Source organism: Carcharhinus amblyrhynchos, chromosome 9, assembly GCF_965287045.1.
Source record: "Carcharhinus amblyrhynchos chromosome 9, sCarAmb.v2.hapA, whole genome shotgun sequence".
NCBI classification, from domain to species: Eukaryota; Metazoa; Chordata; class Chondrichthyes; order Carcharhiniformes; family Carcharhinidae; genus Carcharhinus; species Carcharhinus amblyrhynchos.
In genome coordinates, this window is record NC_137332.1 from 66229664 (window position 1) to 66238785 (window position 9122).

The 9122-nt window shown below is 42.8% G+C and overlaps 1 non-coding gene across 1 annotated transcript; it reads right to left on the reverse strand.

Annotated features, from left to right (window-relative positions):
• Positions 1 to 3895: 3895 nt before the first annotated feature.
• On the reverse strand, positions 3896 to 4093 carry LOC145348717 (U2 spliceosomal RNA). The gene has a single exon (XR_013887968.1). It is a non-coding gene; the product is annotated as a U2 spliceosomal RNA (small nuclear RNA).
• Positions 4094 to 9122: the final 5029 nt, after the last annotated feature.

Here is a 9122-nt window from a genome sequence, read left to right on the forward strand (position 1 = left end):
ACAGGTGGGCTTACATTAATAACTTACTTTATAAGACCCTTGTCAGGCCTCATTTAGAGTATTGTGCGCAGTTCTGGTCGCCTCACTATAGGAAAGATGTAGAAGCTATTGAGAGGGTACAGAGGAGATTTACAAGGATGTTGCCTGGACTGGGAGGCATGCCTTATGAAGTTAGGTTGAGGGAGCTGGGACTCTTTTCCCTGGAGAGACGAAGGTTGAGAGGCGACCTGATAGAAGTTTACAAAATGTTGAGAGGAATAGATAGGGTGGACTCTCAGAGGCTATTTCCCCGGGTTGAAATGGTTGCTACGAGAGGACACAGATTTAAGGTGCAAGGGGGGAAGTTCAGAAGTGATGTTAGGGGTAAGTTTTTCACTCAGAGGGTGGTGAGTGAATGGAATCGGCTGCCGTCAGTGGTGGTGGAGGCGAACTCGCTGGGGTCTTTTAAAAGACTTCTGGATGAGTATATGGGGTTTAATGAGATTGAGGGTTATAGATAGGTCTGTAGTTGGTAGGTGTTGATGTGATTGGCGCAACTCGTGGGCCGAAGGGCCTGTTTGTGCTGTAGTGTTCTATGTTCTACATTAAAGCTGCAATGAAGTCACTGTTAAAATCCTTCAGTCACCACACTCCAGCAGCTATTCAGATACACTGAAGAATTTAATATGGTGAATGCACTTACCCAGCACATCTTTAAGACCATGGGAGGAAACCCACACAGACATGGGGAGAAAGTGCAGACTCTGCACAGACAGTGACCCAATTCAGGAATTGGACCTGAGTTCCTGGCACTGAGAGTCAGCAGTGCTAACCACTGTTCCACCCTGAAAGGTGGTGTAGCCAATGTCCGCCCCTCTTCTTCAGAATTGTGCTATGGGATTTTTTCTATTGTTTAATAAGGGGAAAAGGGGATATAGCAAGTTATCACAAGCCAGTCAGCCTAACATCAGCAGTGAGAAAATTAATGGAAAAGTCCTGACAGGCTGCATTAATCATCATCTACAATGGCATGGATCAACCAAAGGCAATCAGCATGAAATTATTGAGGGAAGGTCATGTTTGACTAACTTTATTGAATTGTTTTGAGGAGATACAGGGTATTTCAATGTGGGTAGTATCTTTCACAGATCGTACAATCCCTATAGTGCAGAAGCAGGCCATTCGACTAATCACGTCTGCACCAACTCACTCCAATAGAGCATTTTACCCAGCCCCTTTTGTCATAATCCTACTAATCCCCTTAACCTGCACATCTTGGGACACCAAGGGGAAATATAGCATGGCCAATCCACCTACCCTGCACATCTTTGGACTGTGGGAGGAAACCGAAGCACCCAGGGGAAACCCACGCAGACACGGGCTTGTGCAAACTCCACATGGAAAGTCATCTTTTTGATATAATCTACATAACCTTTAGCAAAGCTTTTGACAAAGTCTCACATGACAGACTAATCAGATAAATAAATGTGTCACGACATCGTGGACAATAAGCTGTTTCCAGCATGCAATATTTTTCAAGTGTTTCAGAAGCTACAGCCTAATTCTCATCAGCGACTGGGACACAAACACTCCCTGGAGGATTTCCTTCCCTCTGCTACCCGCCGAAGGTGAATCTTTATTCAGCTCTCCATCCTCGGATAATTGCGGACAGTGTCACCGAATTATTTTGCACACATATGCTTTGAGTCATACACAGGGCCAAGGTGAGATTTGAACACAGATGAGAATTTTAAAATTTGAGGAACTGCTGGACATGTAGCAAATCGTTAGCCTGTCAGCGATGTCAAGGGGTACAGACACAGGCTGTGGACTGGACCAGGAGGAAATTCACCTCCTCACACTGCTGCAGATTAATGAGCAACAAAAAAAAAAGAACTCACGCACGTAGCCTCCACAGGAATTTGACCCGTCTGATTAATATGACAAGCAGGACTCAGATCCCCAATCTTCATCTCCAGCTTGTGTAACATAGAAACATAGGATTCAGCCTCTCGAGCTCCTGTTTCACCATTCAGTTGAGATTGTGATTGATAAGCATTGAATTGGTGATATAGCTGATTAATTACATCTGAGAAGATTTTGACTAAGCACTGTGGGTGCTGGAATCTGAAACAAAAACAGAAAATGCTGGAAAAGCTCAGTAGGTCTGACAGCACCTGTGAAGTGGAGATGCTGGCGTTAGATTGGGGTGGGCATTGTAGGAAGTCTCACAATGCCAAGTTAAAGTCCACCAGGTTTACTTGGTATCACGTGCTTTCGGAGCACTGCTCCTTCGTCAGGTGAGTAGAGAATTAGGTTCACAAACAGGGCATCTATAGACACAGACTCAATTGCAAGATAATGTTTTTCCATTATGTGGAGGTGACGGCATTTGGTGTCTAACACATTATCTTGCAATTGGGTCTGTGTCCACATATGTCGTGTTTGTGACCCCAACTATCCACTCATCTGATGAAGGGGCAGTGTTCTGAAAGCTTGTGATACCAAATAAACCTGTTGGACTTTAACCTGGTGTTGTGAAGCTTCTTGCAGCATCTGTGGAGAGAGAATAGAGGCAACGTTGAGTCTGGATGCTCATCCCGTCTTGAAACATTGGCTCTATTCGCTCTCCATAGGTGTTGTCAGACCTGTTCAGCTTTTCCAGCATTTTCTGCTTTTGTGTCTGAGAAGAATTTTATTTGCTTTTTAAAAAGAGACGAAGATGAACAAATCCTTCGAGTTCTCTGCCAGAAGCCAGATCTGACCCACAGCATCACGACCTCCACCATGGTCAGGGTAAGGATGGAGGCCTGGAATCCACCTCCAGCTTTTTCGGGCATCAAGCCCCATGCCTATGCCCCCAATCTGATCCACATCAGTGGTCCAACCAACCAGCTGAGCCAACCGGACTCCTGAGGAGAATGAGCTGGTATGGCGACATGCACCTTTACACTCATGTTGTAGCCTGGAGCTATGAATAGTGAGAGGCTCCAATTTTCTCCCATCCCGTGGCTGAACACACAATGGAAATGAATGAAATAAACTTAAAACATCCCAATTTCCTTTGGGATGTTGACTTTGGCCTGCCATTCACTCTGAACATGACTCATCTCAGGGAGCAGACAGGATTATTGCAGCAGCACAAAGTACATTAAATTGACAGTGTACCTCAGGTGAAGCATCATGTTCAAACAAAGCTGAGATCTTCTACCTTGCATCCACTGTAAACCTCAGCTCACCCATAATTGCTGCCCATATCCTAGCTCACACCAAGTCCCATTCGCCTATCACTCTCCTGCCTCATCATTCCCTGTCCAGTAATACCTCAGATTTAAAATTCTCGTGTGTGTGTTCAAATCTCGCCATTGCCCTATTATTCCCTCTATAATCTCCTCCAACCCTCCAAGTTATCTGCCTTCCTCAAATTCTGGTCTTTTTGTGCATCCCCAATTCTCTTCTCTCCATCAGCTTTGCTTTCAGTTGCCTAGGCCTCCAGAAATAGAGTTCCTTTCCAAAAATATTTCTGCCTCTCTACCTCCCTCTCCTCCTTTCAGGTACCTCTTTGATTAACATTTTGGTCATCTATTGTAATATCCTTATGTGGTTCAAGATCAAACTCTGGTTAATCACCAACCTTAAATGTTTTACTATGTTAAAGGCATGATATAATACATGCTGTTGTACAAATGTAAAGAACGCGAATCAAATTCCAAGTAGCTTCACACTCAAGAAATCCCACCGCACACACATCATAGATAACTAAATACTGTGCAAGGATGTGCAAATCCAAGGGTGTGCAAATGCAGGACAGATCTCATTTTTTTATTGCGTTTATTCCAATTCAATCCAATCCAATCAAGTTGAGACATTCCCAATCCAAGCTGACAAGACAGGGCTCTCACCTCCTGTCTTGGACTTGAGCTACATGATCCAAGCTGATTGGAGAAGGCGTAGCTCCTCCCCCAAGGCTTGATCTCATTTGCATCTTAGCAAAAGGCCAAGATGCCGCTTTTAAAAATTGCCTCAAATGAAGCTAAAATGTAACCTAATGACTTCAACCAAGCGCAGCATGTTGATACTACACTTGATCTTAGCCAAAAGGCTGAGAAGTGCAGGATAGATCCCATTGTATCACTTAATCTGAGCCTGATTTGAATGTACAGTTCAACATAAATCATGTTATGCCCGAATAATCAGCATGGACCATACTTCAACTCTTTGATATTCCAGTAAAAAAAAAGCTCAGTGGTGATGTTGTGGTTATATGCATTCTTAGATGATATTTGCAAAATGTATGTTTTAGAGAGAATTGTTTAATTAAGTATATGCTTATGAAGTAATCAGCCATGGAATAATCTTTTAAATGATTTATGTGATGAAAATAAGCTGGGGACCTCAGAGAATGCACAGCATATGTGGAGTGCAAGGGAAACATTAACTAACAACCTCTGAGATGACATAATTATTTATTAACACCATACCACAATAAACATCATTCCACAATACGGCATTACTATTAATAATTATATCAGTCATCTCTGCATAATATATGAATGTTGGCTAAAATGATGTAAGCAGTTTCTACGCATGAAAAATTAATAACGTCTGGGTGATTATTTCAATCCAATGTTGGGAAAAATGCAAGAAAGCTGGCTGTATTCAGTGAATGAGGGATTGGATATTCTTCATTATAAATGTTTTTTTCTCTCTTTAAATCAGTAACAAAATCAGCTGTGAACACAATTCACCTTCATTTACAAAGCTCTCGCTGATAATGCGCTGGGCTTAGTTTCACAACTTGAATTTACATCAGCTCGTTTGCAGCCTCAGAAGTTGTGCTAGAAAAAAAAGTGAAGACAGGTGATTATCCAGAACATGCATTGTTCAGTGGTGGCTTTCTTGTGTGTGGCAAAACAACAAGCTACAGCTAGAGAGATAACTGCAGTGAGGGCAGATGGCATAAGGACATCAGAAAGCATTGAATGGAGAAAAGTCATTTGAACTACTTGGCCTATTGCTTCTAAAGACGAGATACAATTTATGCAGGGGTTGCACTCTGAAGAAAGGGTGAGAGGAAGATAACAGTCTTTGAAATGTGGGCAAGGATAGAGGATGCTCAGAATCAACTGGATGGTTAGAAAGACAAATGACTGGGTGGTAAGTAGTTCAGGAATAAAAAGGTTTGCTTAGTACTTTTTTGTTATTCATTCATGGGACATGGGTGTCACTGGCTGGCCAGTTTGCACATTCTCCCTGTGTAGTTTGCACGTGCTCTTCGTGTCTGCTTGGGTTTCTTCTGGGTGCTCTGGTTTCCTCCCACATTCTGAAAGATGTGCTGGTTAGGTGCATTGATCGGGGGCAGCACGGGAGCACAATGGTTTGCACTGTTGCCTCACAGTCCCAGGAATCCAGATTCGATTCCCAGCTCGGATCACTGTCAGTGTGGAGTTTGCACAATCTCCGTGTCTGCGTGGGTTTCCTTCCAGAAGAGGCTTGGAAGAGGTGGTGGGCTGGTCTACTGATGGTGGGACAGCTTACAGGGCTTGGAAGCAACAATTCTGCATTGTTTATTCCATGAGGCTTGCAGTAAAGGCACCTCTCTCTCTGAAACGGTCCTCAACTCCTTACTCACATAAAAGCAAAATACTGCAGATGCTGGAATCCGAAACAAAAACAGAAAATGCTGGAAAATCTCAGCACCTATAGGGAGAGAATAGGGCCAGTGTTTCAAGCCTAGATGACCCTTCATCAGAGCTGCTGTTGCTGGGTTTGAGTCCTGGAAAACCTAGCTACCCACTATGAAAACAATGAGACAGGTTAACCCAGATTCTTCTCAGTCTGTTGAGTGCCTATTCCTTGTCCCACCTTGGTAAAACCTAGATTTTGGTGAGTTAGAATTGGCTTTCCAACGTGCTTGGAATGTGATCCCATTTAATCTCCCACAGGCGGCGCAATGATTAGTACTGCTGCTTCACAGTGCCACAGACCTGAATTTAGTTCCGGCCTTGGGTCGCTGCCTGTGTGGAGTCTGCACATTCTCCCCCTGTCTGCATGTGTTTCCTCTAGATGCTCCGGTTTCCTTCCACAGTCCGAAGGCATGCAGGTTAAGTTGATTGGTCATGTTAAATTGTCCCTTAGCTTTCCAAGATACTTAGGTTAGAAGGCTTAGCGGGATAAATGTGTGGGGTTATGAGTAAGCCTCAGTACAGACTCAATGGGCCGAATGGCCTCCTTCTGCACCTGTATGCTCAGTGTGTTAAAACTTCTATCCCCCTGTGTTTTGTATGAACAATCCTAGTAGCCAAATGGAAACAAACAAAAATGCTCATGCCCCTTTTTATATTGTAGAACAACTTTCAATAGTGCTTAGTGTAGCTGCACATTTACTTCATAGGCCATGTTTGCCACGAACATAACAATTGGATATTTGCCCATTCGCAGCTGCTCTGAAATTGGATTGCAACTAGGTGTCAGGAAACAACTATTTTAACTGAGCAGCTATTTTAGCAGTTACACAAAGTGTGGGTGAGTGGTGGTAATAATACACAGATGTCAGCTGTGGCTCAGTGACAGTTATCTTCTCCCTTGAGTTAGAAGTTTGTGAGGCCTACTTCAGGGATTCGAGCCCAGAATCTACGCAGCACACCATAGAGATCAGAGATGCCTTTGGTCAGATGAAAAGTGCAATTTGGGTTCCACCAAGGCCACTCAGCTCCTGACTTCATTACTGGTTCAAGCATGGACAAAGGGGCTGAACTCAAGAAGTGAGGTGAGAGTGACTATCAGTGGCATCAAGGCAGCATTTGACTGAGTACGGCATCAAGGAGCCCGAGCAAAACTGGAGTCAATAGGAATCAGGGAAAACTCTCCACAGATTGGATTCAAACCTGGCATAGAGGACAATGGTTGTGGTTGTAGGAAATCAATTATCTAAGCCACAGGACATCATTGTAAGAGTTTCTCAGGGTAGTAGTAGACCTAATAATCTTCAGCTGTTTTATCAATGACCTTCCCTCCACCATAAGGTCAGAAGTGAGGACGTTCACTGATGATTGCACAATGTTCAGCAACATTCACAACTCTTCAGATGTGGAAGCAGTCCATGTTCCTATGCAGCAAGACCTGAACGCACAGACACGAGTGGAATAGTGGCAAGTAACATAGATCACAGCATATAAGTGGACCCAGTGTTTAAGTGACAGAATCATAGAGGCATTGTCATGGGACTAGCAACCCAGAGGTTCAGGTGAGTGCTGTGGGGGCATGGGTTCAAATCTCACCAACACAACTGATGGAATTTGAATCCAATTAATAAATCTGGATTTATAAAGCTAGTCCCAGTAATGGTAACTACGAAACTATAATTGATTATCGTAAATACCGTTCTGGTTCACAATGTCCTTTAGAGAGGGAGATCTGCCATCTTCACCTCGCAGATCCAGAATAATGTTATTGATTGTTAACTGCCCCCTGAAATGGTATAGCAAGCTATAAAGTTAAGGACAATTAGGATAGGGCAACAAATGCTGGCCTTGTCAGCAATGCTGACATAACATGAAATAATTTTTAAAAATGCATTCCCAATTTTTTCAACTCCAATATGCATGTCTACTCCTACATTTTTCAGCTCATCAATGCATGTTCAGGGCTATACTAGCAGGAGTTGGCCTTAATATTTCATCTCAGAGACACATGTTTAGGGTTATATTCACCTAATCATTTGGCTCATGAGATTAAGAAGGCAATACAGGCACTGTTGCCAAGAAAATGTGTGCAAGTTTAAGACACATCCACACAGCAGAGTACGTACAGAGACTGGTAGAGAGATGAGTCCTCCATTAATACCAATGATTCACTTTTAATACTTGCCATACAAATCAACTCCCGTTTTCTAAAGGGATTTTTCTGAAGCTTCAAGCTCTGCTTATTTGCTATGATCTTGTAACATCCATGCTGCACAATTATTGAACAATGACTATCATCAACAGGAGAGAATCTAACCACCTTCTTTTTGATATTCAACGGCATTACCTTCACTGAATCCCCACCAATCACATCCTGGGATTTAACCAGAAACAGAACTGAACCAGTCATATAAATACTGCGGCCACCTCAGCAGGTCAAAGACTGGGAATTCTGCAGTGAATAACTCACCTTCTGACTTCCTTACCTTTTCTCTCCCTTTGCTTCCCCATTTTTCTCAATTTTACATCCCTCCCACTCACACCCTCACCCCCTTCTCCCCATTGTCATCTGTCACAGCCTACCCTCTGATTTCAGCTTCTCTGTTGCTCAGCCATTCACACCTTTTATTCTATGGGCTCCCATTAGCAGCCTTTCACCTTGCTTTTGTGCCTATGACTCACCCTCCATTCCCTCACCCTCCAGTATAGATATCTCCCACTTTCTGTGCCTTTTAGCTTTGACAAAGGGTCACCTGGACTTTTCTCTCCAGACCTGCTGAGATTTTCCAGCATTTTCTGTTTTTGTTTCAGAAAATCTTCAACCTTTTTCTAAAATAAATTTCAATGCCTCTTATGGCATGGGTGTCAGATTCTTGGTGATTAAATGCTTCTTGCAGTGCTTTTTCTGACCATTATCAGCAGCCCACTTATAGCAGAATGTTTACTGGGCAAATCATGGATTTTCTAAAGTTGACGGTATGTTCTGGCATCTGCGTCTCACTAAGTGTTGATTAGTTCGACAGTAACAGCACAAATCATGTGCAATTGAAAACTATGTGGGAGCTATTGCTTGAACATTGAATGTAGGATATAATCAGGGAGGCATGATACTATCTTACACATTTTCTGTGAGGGAGGACACAGCGATAAAATGTTAACAGACTCAGATTTTCACAATAAATCATGTTGATAACTTCACATTGACCCAGAAAGCAGGGTCTAAATTTTATTTTGTTCATGGGATGTGAGTCTCACTGTCTAGGCCAGCCTTTATTATCCATGCATTAATTGCCCTTGTTCTGAGGGCATTTCAGAGTCAACCGCATTGCCGTGGGTCTGAAATCATATGTAAAGATGACAGATTTCATTCCTTCAAGATCACTTGTGAACCAGATGTTTTTTTTTTACAAGTGGTTTTTTGTTAGACTTTTAATTCCAGATTCTAATTGAATTCAAATT